This window comes from Macaca nemestrina, chromosome 7, assembly GCF_043159975.1.
Source record: "Macaca nemestrina isolate mMacNem1 chromosome 7, mMacNem.hap1, whole genome shotgun sequence".
NCBI classification, from domain to species: Eukaryota; Metazoa; Chordata; class Mammalia; order Primates; family Cercopithecidae; genus Macaca; species Macaca nemestrina.
Window position 1 is genome coordinate 172,438,525 of NC_092131.1, and position 13,604 is coordinate 172,452,128.

At 38.5% G+C, this 13,604-nt stretch overlaps 1 protein-coding gene across 9 annotated transcripts in view; it reads right to left on the reverse strand.

The window, feature by feature from the left end:
• Positions 1 to 13,604, reverse strand: part of LOC139355496 (uncharacterized) — a 175,382-nt gene that overhangs the window by 67,510 nt on the left and 94,268 nt on the right. Inside the window, exon 6 of one of the 9 annotated variants that reach the window (XM_071067255.1) lies at positions 4,915 to 5,634. The exons of the other annotated variants lie outside the window; for them this stretch is intronic. The gene's annotated coding sequence lies outside the window, so the exon portion shown is untranslated. Of the gene's footprint in view, positions 1 to 4,914; positions 5,635 to 13,604 lie in introns of those variants that run through there. 9 annotated transcript variants of the gene reach the window in all.

The following is a 13,604-nucleotide window of genomic DNA, read 5'->3' on the forward strand; positions in this document are numbered from 1 at the left end:
GTCAATGAATTCCATGAGCTTGAGCTGCTGCTGCACTTTGTTTGTTGTGAAGTGAGTTCCTTGATCAGCAACAATGCTGTGTGGAATAACTTAACAGTGACTAATGCATTCTGTAAGTCCACAGATTGCAGTCTTAGTAGAAGCGTTGCATGCAAGGAAGGAAAATACATATTCAGAGTAAGAGCCTCATCTAGTAGAAACACAACCCTGATTTTCCCTTAATGGAAGCAACAGAATGTAATCAACCTGCCCCAGGTTACTGACTGATCATCTTGGAGAATGATCCTGTATCAAGTAATCAGTGCTGTTTCTGCTGCTGGCTAATTGAGCATTCAGCAGTGACCACAGTCAGGTCAACCTTGGTGAGTGGAAGTCCGTGTTGCTAAGCCCATGCATAACCCCCATCTTTGCCACAATGGCCATTTTTTGTTAAAGAGCCCATTGGACTATAACAAATGTGGATGGGGAAAGAAACTGTATCCACAGAATGAGTCATTCTATCCATTTGATTACTAAAATGTTGGTAAGTATTCACATGGGACACAGATATCTTCATGTTTTTCTCCCATTCAAAAAGGTCTGTTCACATACCTCTTCTCCATATTTCGTTTTCACCAATACTCCTATATGGTTCCTTCCAAGGACCTGACCATTAAGCCAAACCATTCGCCACGGCTCAGAAATCAGTGTAGAATCTCATTGCTGGCCATTTCTCCTTGTAAATAAAGTGAACAACCAGGTGTGCTCCTTGAAGTTTTGTCCATGGAGAGGATTTTTTCTTTATCAGTGTTCTTCAGGAATGATCCAGAGAGGGGCCGCAGTGCTGCAGCTGTCCACTTTTGGGTGGTGCCTGCATATTCTGCAGAACTATCTGTAAACCAGGCTTGAGATTCTTTTCCTCTACAATTGATCACAGGGAACTCTTCATGAGGCCATAGATGCAGGTTTCTATAGAAGGCATGGACACTTGAGTCACTTCTTCATGTAACTTAACGGTGCCGTCAGGGCCTGCTCAAGCTCAATCTTACTACTTCCGTTTGATGATAGATTGCTATTGTACACATCTAACTCTTGAGTTGGTGGGTAAGAAAATACCCAGCTCATAATGGCCAGCTCAGCTTGCATGGTAATTTGATGGACCAGGATTGAGTGTTCAGGCTCTAAAAGGGCCCAGGAATAGGCCAAAAGCTGTTCCTCAGAAAGACAATAGTTATTCACAGAGGATGGCAGAGCCTTTCTCCAGAGTCCTGTGTCTGCACTGTGATTGACTTACAAGAGCCTGCCAAAGGCTCCACACAGCGCTTCTCCCTGCCAGACACTTCAAGTACCATTGGATCTGATGGCTCATGTGACTTAAGAGGCACAGCAGCTGCACAGTAACCTAGGCCTTTTGCAGAGCCTTCTCTTTTCTAGGTTCCACTCAAAACTCGCAGCTTTTTAGTTCTCTTTGTAAATGGGCTGGAGCACCCAAATGAGGAATACGTTACCTCCAAAATACTAAGAGGCCTCTAGGCCTTGAGCCTCTTTCTTGGTTGTAGAAGGGACGGGATGTAGCAACTCCCTTTCACCTTACAAGCGATATTTTGACACACCCCACAGCACTAGGCCTCTAGAAATTTCACTGAGGTAGAATGCCCTTGCGTTTTAGTTGGATTTATTTCCTACCCTCTGACATGCAAATGTCTTACCAATAGGTTCAGAGTGGTTGCTACTTCACACTCCCTAGGCTAAATCAGTATAATGTCATTAAGGTAATGGACCAGTGTGGTATCTGGTGGAAGGAAAAGGCCTCAGGTTCTGTATGAACTGAATTTATGACACAGGGCTGGAGAGCTGATATACCCCTGGGACAGGACACTCAATTTGTATTGTTGGCCTTGCAGGTTGAAAGCAAACTGCTTCTAATGGCCTTTCGAAACAGATACAGAAAAAAAAAAAGGCATTTGCCAGATCAATCTCAGATATCAGGTACCAGGGGATGTGTTAATTTGCTTAAGTAATGAAACCACATCTGCTAAAGCAGCTACAATTAAAGTTCATACTTGATTAAGCTCATGAATCCACTGTCATTCTCTAAGGTCCATCTGTCTTCTGCACAGTCCAAATAGCACAACTGAATGTGGATATGGTAGCAACTGCCACCCCTGCATCTTTCAAGTCCTTGACAGTAGCATTAATCTCTGTAATCTCTCCAAGAATGCAGTATGGCTTTTGGTTTACACTGTTTAGGTACAGGCAGTTTCTGTGATAATGGCCCTCACTCCACAGGTCAGAGAACCAATGTGGGGATTCTGATAGTTGCTGAATATGTCCATTCCAATTATGCACTCTGGAACTGGGAAATAACCACAGGATGGGTTCAGAGATTACCTGGATCTACTGTAAGATGAGCTAAAACTCCACTGATCACCTGATCTGCATAACCCCTACTCTGACTGTTGAACCACAGTGGTGTTCAGTGCCACCAGGAATTACCATCAATTCAGAGCCAGTTTCCAGCAGTCACCAAAATGTCTGATTATTTACTTTTCCCTCATGCTTAGTCATCTTGTTAAAAGGCCATAAGCCCCTCTGGGGAAGGCTGAGAAAGAGATTAACATTATAAATTTTTGGCAGCGTCATGGGTTTCTTCCTCAAGGGGACTTGGCCTTTATCCTTTACAGGAAGAATAAAGGCCTTACTTTGCCCCTGATAATTGATTGAGGGACCATGATTCTCTGTTTTTTAGGATTAGAGTTAGACTTTTATTCACTTGACCTACAACTTTTTCTGCTTATACAGATCAAGAAAGAATTTAGTTGGCTTCCTATCTATTTTACTTCTAGGAGCACCATGATCAACTAGCCAATGCCATAGGTCTACACGAGTGAGACTGTTCTAGTGGCTGCTGTGACCTGGCTGTCCACTCTGTCAGCTAGGCCCACCTGGATTTTGGTGGCTGAATGCTGTTATTTGGCTCCTGCCACCCTGGGATCCAGTCACTCCCATTACATTTAGTTTTCTCAATTCAGTGACTCTAGTTTCCACTAAAAGATCTTGCCTATAGAGAACAAACACATCAAGGATGCTGAGGCTCTCCTCAGAAATTTATTTCTCACCATTTTAGTGAAAGGTATGTCTTTTGAAGCCTCCCAGGGCATATAAGTGGGTCTCAAATGGAAAATCCACTCTAACATCCCAATGGCTTTGAGCCTTTAGTCCCTTCTTAGACATTAAACCAAGGCACACCTGGCATTTATATTATAACTCCCTTGCTGTGGGCCACCTTTTGATCCATGTTTGGGTTCACCAACCAAACTGTTAGAGCCCTTTCTGACTCCCCAAGCTACGATATTAAATCCAGAGTCTCTGCTTAGTGGGCCCATATCAATAAACTTACCCTGATCTAGCTTGATGTTCTTTCTCTCATTAGCTCACACCCTTAATATCCATTTCGTCACATAGAGCCTGGATTTTTGTCTGTATAAATAAGAAAACACAACTAATTCTGTTGGAGTGTGTCACGCCTCTTCATGGGTCACACTTTCTACCTCACCTTTAGAAGCCTGTTGTGATGTGAGTCTAGTTATGGGGCGGGTCCTGAAAAAAATCAGCAGTGTTTTGCATGGCAACTACCTCAGGGGGCACATTGCAGTCACCTCAGGCTATGCAGTGTTAATTGCCACAGATAAATTGAGAGTGGCCATTCCTACTGGGCTGGAGAGTTGTTTCTACTGGCAAAGAAGATTCATGAGAATGTAAAAGCTCAACCATCCCAGCTTCATCGGAGTCTTGTCCCACACACCCATTCCAACTTTCAGGATGCTCTCAGGGCAGCTATTAACTTAAGAGAAAGCAGGCTTCAAAACAAAAAAAATAGCAGGGATAAAGCAGAGACTTACATAAAGATTGATGAGGCTAATTCTCCAACAAGATGTAAGTTGAACTGAACTGAACCATCAATCAACTGAATCTAATTAACATTTATAGAATACTTCATTGAACAACAGCAGAATATACATTCGCCTCAAGCTCACATTGAAACCCTCACAAAGACCACATGCTTGGCCATAAAACACACCTTAATATATTTGACATATTTGTTTAAATAGAAATTAAATATAAAATACAAACTCAGATGACAATAGAATTAAAATAGAAATGAACAACAGAAATATACCACAAAAATCCTAAAATGCTTATAAATTAACCTCAAATAACACATGGGTCAAGGAGGAGCCTCAAGAAAAATTTTTAGAAAATTTTTTGACTTAACCGAAAATGAGAATTCAAACTATCAAAATATGTAGAATGCAGTGAAAATAATAATTAGAGAAAAATGTAGAGCATTAAATGCATATATTACAAAGGAAGAAGATTTAAAATCAATAATCTAAGCTTCCACATTTGGGAACCATGAACAGAAAAAAAAATTAAGCCTAAAGCAAACAAGTAAGCAAAATTAGAGCAGAAGTCAATGGACATAAAAACTGGAAAATAAGAGAAAATAAACAAAATCAGAAGCTAGTTCTTTAAAGAGGTCAATATAATTGATAAACTTCTAGTCAGACTAAGAAAAATACAGAGAAGATCAAAATTATTAATATCAGAAATTAAGATATGTCATCAGCAGAAATCCTTTGGATGTGAAAAGATAGTAAAATAATATAATGCATAACTCTGTGACCCCGAATTTGATAACTCACATGAAATGGGCCAATTACTTGCAAAATGCAAACTACCAAACTCATGGAAGAAGAAATAGATAATCATAATAAGTCAATATGTATAAAAATAAATCAGGAGTTAATAACCTTCCAAAAATGTCAGCAGAAGGATCAGATAGTTTCACTGGTGCATTGTATCACACATTTAAGAACGAAAATATAATAATTCTCTACAATCTCTTCTGGAAAATAGAAGCAGAGGGAACACTTTCTAATGCATTCTATGAGGCCAGCACTTCTCTGATACTAAAATCAGATAAATCATTATTAGTAAGAGTATAAGAAAAACTACAGACTAACATCTCTGAGGAACAAATACACAAATCCTCAAAAAATATTTGTAACTCGAATCCAACAAGGTATAAAAGAATTGTATTCCACAACCAATTTATTTCAGATATGCAAAGCTGGTTCAACATTGGAAAACAATGCTATCTACCACATCAACAGGTGAAAAAATAAAATTTATATGACCATATCTGATATGGTTTGAATTTGTGTCCCTACTGAAATCGCATGTCAAATTTGAGGAGAGGCCTGGTGGGAGGTTTTTGGATCATGGGGGCAGATTTCGCCCATGCTTTTTTTGTTATAAGAGTGAGTTCTCATGAGATCTATGGTTTAGGGATATGTGGCACCTTCCCCTTTTCTCTCTCTCTCTCTCTCTCTCCTGTCTTCATACTGCCCAAGGTAATTTATAGATTCAATGAGACTAGCCTGACCAACATGGTGAAACCCCATCTCTAATAAAAAAACAAACAAACAAACAAACAAACAAAAATTAGCCGGTCGTGGTGGTGCATGCCTGTAATCCCAGCTACTTGGTAGGCTGAGGCAGGAGAATCACTTGAACCTGGGAGGCGGAGGTTGTGGTGAGCCGAGATTGCACCATTGCACTCCAGCCTGGGCAACAAGAGGGAAACTTCATCTCAAAAAAAAAAAAAACAACTTATATTTAAGACCTGAAACCATAAAATTCCTAAAAGAAAAAAGAGAGAAAAAGTTTCTTTACATTGGCCTTGGCAATATTTTTTGGATATAACACCAAAAGCACATAGCATGAAAGCAAAAATAAATAAATGGGAATACATCACACTAAAAAGCTTGCACACAGCAAAGGAAACAATCAACAAAATAAAAAGCCAAGCTACAGAATGGGAGCAGATACTTACAAACTATATATCTGATAACGGGTTAATATTCAAAATACTGAATACACATACAACTCAATGGCAAATTAATAATAACGATGATGATAATAGTAACATATTGAAAAATGGGCAAATGACCTGAACAGACATTTTTTCTTTTTTCTTTTTTTTTTTTTCTCATTTAGGACTGAACAAGTTCTATTGCGGTCTAAAGAAACTCCACATGCCCCCCAAACAAGTTTATTGGGGGTCTGAAGGAACTCCGCCAAACTCCATGATTTAGCAGGAGTCAAGATAAGGGTAATCACCCCAGCACCTGGACCCATTTAGATTCAGTAAACTTACTGAAGCTCCAGAAGAAAGTCTTCAGGACTGAGACCTTAGGTACAGATGAAAAGAAGTCCATCACTTATGTCTTTAAATGAATGCACACTTACATGTATATGTATAGCTTAGAAGGTATAGAAGCTCTGAAAAACTTTGTAATTTTGAGTTGATCAGGTGAAAATTTCCAGGCCTTCTTCCTGTAACCAGTCACAGAAATAAAACTCTCTTCCTCCTCAGTTCATCTGCATCTCATTATTGGGCCATGACAAATAGCAGCCTAGCCCTCACTTTGGCCCAGGAACAATAGCAGCCTTGAATGATCTTTTGTGTTTCTGTGGTGTCAGTTGTGATATCTCCTGTTTCATTTCTTATTGAAGTTATTTGAATTTTCTCTCTTCTTTTCTCGGTTAATCTTGCTCATGGTCTTTCAATTTTATTTATCTTTTCAAAGAACCAGCTTTTTGTTTCATTTATCTTTTTTTTTTTTTTTTTTTTTGTCTTGCTTTGATCGCTTGACTTCTTTTTTTTTTATACTTTAAGTTCTAGGGTACATGTGCACAACGTGCAGGTTTGTTACATATGTATACATGTGCCATGTTGGTGTGCTGCATCCATTAACTTGTCATTTACATTAGGTATATCTCCTAATGCTATCCCTCCCCACTTCCCCCACCCCACGACAGGACCTGGTGTGTGATGTTCCCCTTCCTGTGTCCAACTGTTCTCATTGTTCAAGTCCCACCTATGAGTGAGAATATGCGGTGTTTGGTTTTTTGTCTTTGCAATAGTTTGCTGAGAATGATGGTTTCCAGCTGCATCCATGTCTTTACAAAGCACATGAACTCATCCTTTTTTATGGCTGCATAGTATTCCATGGGGTATATGCACCACATTTTCTTAATCCAGTCTGTCATTGATGGACATTTGGGTTGGATCCAAGTCTTTGCTATTGTGAATAGTGCTGCAATAAACATATGTGGGCATGTGTCTTTATAGCAGCATGATTTATAATCCTTTGGGTATTTACCCAGTAATGGGATGACTGAGTCAAATGGTATTTCTAGTTCTAGATCCTTGAGGAATCACCATACTGTCTTCCACAATGGTTGAACTAGTTTACAGTCCCACCAACAGTGTAAAAGTGTTCCTATTTCTCCACATCCTCTCCAGCACCTGTTGTTTCCTGACTTTTTAATGATAGCCATTCTAACTGGTGTGAGATGGTATCTCATTATGGTTTTGATTTGCATTTCTCTGACGGACAGTGATGATGAGCATTTTTTCTTTTTTTTTTTTTTTTTTTTTTTTTTTGAGACGGAGTCTCACGCTGTTGCCCAGGCTGGAGTGCAGTGGCGCGATCTCGGCTCACTGCAAGCTCTGCCTCCTGGGTTCATGCCATTCTCCTGCCTCAGCCTCCTGAGTAGCTAGGACTACAGGCGCCCGCCACCGCGCCCAGCTAATTTTTTGTATTTTTAGTAGAGACGGGGTTTCACTGTGGTCTCGATCTCCTGACCTTGTGATCCGCCCGCCTCGGCCTCCCAAAGTGCTGGGATTACAGGCTTGAGCCACCGCGCCCGGCCTGATGAGCATTTTTTCATGTGTCTGTTGGCTGCATAAATGTCTTCTTTTGAGAAGTGTCTGTTCATATCCTTTGCCCACTTTTTGATGGTGTTGTTTGTTTTTTTCTTGTAAATTTGTTTGAGTTCTTTGTAGATTCTGGTTATTAGCCCTTTGTCAGATGAGTAGATTGCAATAATTTTCTCCCATTCTGTAGGTTACCTGTTCACTCTGATGGTAGTTTCTTTTGCGGTGCAGAAGCTCTTTATTTTAATTAGATCCCATTTGTCAATTTTGGCTTTTGTTGCCGTTGCTTTTGGTGTTTTAGACATGAAGTCCTTGCCCATGCCTATGTCCTGAATAGTATTACCTAGGTTTTCTTCTAGGATTTTTATGGTTTTAGGCTAACATTTAAGTCTTTAATCCATCTTGAATTAATTTCTGTATAAGATGCAAGGAAGATACCCAGTTTCAGCTTTCTACATATGGCTAGCCAGTTTTCCCAGCACTATTTATTAAATAGGGAATCCTTTCCCCATTTCTTGTTTTTGTCAGGTTTGTCAAAGATCAGATGGTTGTAGATGTGTGGTATTGTTTCTGAGGGCTCTGTTCTGTTCCATTGGTCTCTAGCGCTGTTTTGGTTATTGTAGCCTTGTAGTATAGTTTGAAGTCAGGTAGTGTGATGCCTCCAGTTTTGTTCTTCTGCCTTAGGATTGTCTTGGCAATGCAGGCTCTTTTTTGGTTCCATATGAACTTTAAGTAGGTCTTTCCAATTCTGTGAAAAAAGTCATTAGTAGCTTGATGGGGATGGCATTGAATCTATAAATTACCTTGGGCAGTATGGCCATTTTCACGATATTGATTCTTCCTATCCATGAGCATGGAATGTTCTTCCATTTGTTTGTGTCCTCTTTTATTTCATTGAGCACTGGTTTGTAGTTCTCCTTGAAGAGGTCCTTCACATCCCTTGTAAGTTGGATTCCTAGGTACTTTATTCTCTTTGAAGCAATTGTGAGTGGGAGTTCACTCATGATTTGGCTCTCTGTTTTTCTGTTATTGGTTCAAAAGAATGTGTGTGATTTTTGCACATTGATTTTGTATGTTGAGACTTTGCTGAAGTTGCTTATCAGCTTAAGGAGATTTGGGGGTGAGATGATGGGGTTTTCTAAATATACAATCATGTCATCTGCAGACAGGGACAATTTGACTTCCTCTTTTCCTAATTGAATACCCTTTATTTCTTTCTCCTGCCTGATTGCCCTGGCCAGAACTTCCAACACTGTGTTGAATAGGAGTGGTGAGAGAGGGCATGCCTGTCTTGTGCCAGTTTTCAAAGGGAATGCTTCCAGGTTTTGCCCATTCAGTATGATATTGGCTGTGGGTTTGTCATAAATAGCTCTTATTATTTTGAGATATGTCCCATCAGTACCTGGTTTATTGAGAGTTTTTAGCATGAAGGGCTATTGAATTTTGTCAAAGGCCTTTTCTGCATCTATTGAGATAATCATGTGTTTTTTGTCTTTGGTTCTGTTTATATGCTGGATTACGTTTATTGATTTGCGTATGTTGAACCGGCCTTGCATCCCAGGGATGAAGCCCACTTGATCAAGGTGGATAAGCTTTTTTGATGTGCTTCTGGATTCAGTTTTCCAGTATTTTATTGAGGATTTTTGCATCGATGTTCATCAGGGATATTGGTCTAAAATTCTCCTTTTTTGTTGTGTCTCTGCTAGGCTTTGGAATCAGGATGATGCTGGCCTCATAAAATGAGTTAGGGAGGAGTCCCTCTTTTTCTATTGATTGGAATAGTTTCAGAAGGAATGGCACCAGCTCCTCCTTGTACCTCTGGTAGAATTCAGTTGTGAATCCATCTGGACTTTTTTTGGTAGGCTATTAATTATTGCCTCAATTTCAGAGCCTGTTATTGGTCTCTTCAGGGATTCAGCTTCTTCCTGGTTTAGTCTTGGGAGGGTGTATGTGACCAGGAATTTATTCATTTCTTCTAGATTTTCTAGTTTATTTTCATAGAGTTGTTTATAGTATTCTCTAATGGTAGTTTGTATTTCTTTTTTTTTTTTTTTTTTTTGAGACGGAGTCTTGCTCTGTCGCCCAGGCTGGGGTGCAGTGGCCGGATCTCAGCTCACTGCAAGCTCCACCTCCCGGGTTTACGCCATTCTCCTGCCTCAGCCTCCTGAGTAGCTGGGACTACAGGCGCCCGCCACGATAGTTTGTATTTCTGTGGGATCAGTGGTGATATCCCCTTTATGATTTTTTATTGCATCTATTTGATTCTTCTCTCTTTTCTTCTTCATTAGTCTTGCTAGCAGTCTGTAAATTTTGTTGATCTTTTCAAAAAAACCAGCTCCTGGATTCATTGATTTAAGACCACTGATGCTAAGAAGAAACTGCATCAACTAATGAGCAAAATAACCAGCTGACATCATAATGATAGAATCAAATTCACACATAGCAATATTAACCTTAAATGTAAATGGGCTAAATGCTCCAATTAAAAGACACAGAGTGGCAAATTGGATAAAGAGTCAAGACCCATCAGTTTGCTATATTCAGGAGACCCATCAGTTTGCTGTATTCAGGAGACCCATCTCACATGCAGAGACACACATAGGCTCAAAATAAAGGGATCGAGGAAGATCTACCAAGCAAATGGAAAACAAAAAAAGGCAGGGGTTGCAATCCTAGTCTCTGATAAAACAGACTTTAAACCAACAAAGATCAAAAGAGACAAAGAAGGCCATTACATAATGCTAAAGGATCAATTCAACAAGAAGAGCTAACTATCCTAAATATATATGCACCCAATACAGGAGCACCCAGATGCATAAAGCAAGTCCTTAGAAACCTACAAAGAGACTTAGACTCCCACACAATAATAAAGGGAGACTTTAACACCCCACTGTCAACATCAGATAGATCAACGAGACAGAAAGTTAACAAGGATATCCAGGAAATGAACCCAGCTCTGCACCAAGCAGACCTAACAGACATCTACAGAACTCTCCACCCCAAATCAACAGAATATACATTCTTCTCAGCACTACATCGCACTTATTCCAAAATTGACCACATAGTTGGAAGTAAAGCACTCCTCAGCAAATGTAAAAGAATAGAAATTATAACAAACTGTCTCTCAGACCACAGTGCAATCAAACTAGAACTCAGGATTTAAAACTCACTCAAACCCACTCAACTACATTGAAACTGAACAACCTGCTCCTGAATGACTACTGGGTACATAACAAAATGAAGGCAGAAATAAATATGTTCTTTGAAACCAATGAGAACAAAGACACAACACATCAGAATCTCTGGGACACATTTAAAGCAGTGTGTAGAGGGAAATTTATAGCACTAAATGCCCACAAAAGAAAGCAGGAAAGATCTAAAATTGACACCCTAACATCACAATTAAAAGAACTAGAGAAGCAAGAGCAAACACATTCAAAAGCTAGCAGAAGGCAAGAAATAACTAAGATCAGAGCAGAACTGAAGGAGATAGAGACATTTTTTCAAAGAAGACACAGAACTTTCCTACAGGTTATGAAAAGCTGCTCAACACCATGAAACATCAGGGAAATGCAAATCAGAACCACAGTGAGACTGAGACATCCCTCACACCTGTAAGGATGGCTATTATCCAAAAGACAAGAACTAACAGGTGTTGGTGAGGATGTGGAGAAAAGAGAATCCTTGTACACTGTCAGTGGGTATATAAATTGATATAGTCAATTTATATAGAAAACATTGTTAGTTCTGCAAACTATTAAAAATAGAACTACTATATAATCTAACAATCCTATACCTAGGTACATATCCAAAGAAAAGGAAAAGGATATGAAAACGAAATAAAATATCTTGAAGTGCTATCTACACCCTCATGTTTATTGCAGCATTATTTACAACAGGGAAGAAATGGAATAACCTGTGTCTATTTGACAGATGAGTGGGCCAAGAAACTATTGTGTATATATATACATATATACGATGTGTATACATACACATATATGTGATATATATACACACATATACAATGTATATTGTATATGTGTGTATGTACATTGTATATGTGTGTATATATACATATATACAGTGTGTATGTATATACATATATATGATGTGTATGTATATACATATATACGATGGATGTATACACACATATATACAATGAAATATTATCCAGCCATAATAAAAGAAGAAAATCCTGCCATTTATGACAACATAAATGAATCTGGAAGACGTTATGCTATGTGGAATAAGCCAGACACAGAAAGGCAAATACTGTATGATCTAACTTATATGTGAATCTAAAAAGTGCAGCTCATAGAAGCAAGGAGTGGAACAGTGCATGCCAGTGTCTGAGGGGTGGGAAAAATGGGCAGATGTTGTTTAAGGGTACACACTTTCAGTTATAAGATAAATAATTGCTGACTATCTAATGTACAACATGATAATTATAGTTAAGAATATTATATTATTTACTAGAAATTTGCTAAGAAAAAGTATCTTTGGTGTTATCACAGCACACACACATACAAAGGGTAACTCTGTGGTGATGGATAGGTTGATTAATTTGATGGTGGTAACCATTACACAATGTACATGTATAGTATATGTACATCAAATCATCACATTGTATATCTTCAATGTATATGATTTTTATTTGTCAGTTATAGTTCAGTATAGCTGAAAGAAAAAAGTAAATCAAAATAAATCCTAAACCTAAATGTAAACAGCAACACTTTGAAACTTTTAGAGGAAAAATAGAGGAGAAAATGTAGGTAACCTTGGGTTTGGCAATGAGTTTTTCAACACAACATCAAAAACATGATGAATGAAAGAAAAATAGGTAAATTAAACTTTATTAAAATTAAAAGTTTATGCTCTGCCAAAGACATTGCAAGATAATAAAAAAATAAGCCTCAGATTTGGAGAAAATATTTGCAAAACGTATGTCTGATAAAGAACTTACATCTGAAGTTTACAAAGAACTTCTACAGTTAAACAATAAGAAAGCAAGTAACTCAATTAAAACGAAGTTAAAAGATCTGAACAGAAAACTCAGCAAAGAAAGTATACAAATGGCAACCTAAAATAATTTTTGAAATCATTTCTCAATTGGGAATTGCAACTTGAAACCACAGACCAGTAGACATGCATTAGAGTAGGTAAAATCTGCAGAAGCTGCACCAGCACATGCTGGAGAGGGTTCAGTATGGAGGAACTCTCTTTTGCTGCTGGTGTAAATGAAAAACGGTGCAGTCATTGGAAGATATTTGGCAGCTTCTTGCAAAGCTAAACATAGTCTTACTGTGTGATCTAGCTATCAAGTTCCTAGTAAGAATTGATGTGAAAACTTATATTCACACAAAAAGCTGCATGAAAGTGGGTTTTAGCAGCTTCATTCATAAACTCCAAAACTGAAAGCAACCTAGATAAACAAACTAGACAACATTCATACAAGGGACTGTTATTCAGTCATAAAAATAAATGAGCTATCAAGCCATGAAAAGACATGGTTAAATTTTAAACGCATATTACTAAGTGAAAGAAGTCAATTTGAAAAGGCTACACACCATATGATTCCAGGTATATGAGGTTCAAAGAAATGCAAAACTATAGAGTCAGTAACAATAGTCAGTTGTTGCTGGGGGGATGGGAGGGGTAAATAGGTAAAGCACAGGATTTTTATTCTTTTATTTTTTATTTTTGTTGGTACATAGTAGGTATATATATTTATAAGGTGTATGAGTCATTTTGATACAGGCATGCAATAAATAATAATCTCATTATGGGGAATTGGGTATCCATCCCCTCAAGCATTGATCCGTTGTGTTACACACAA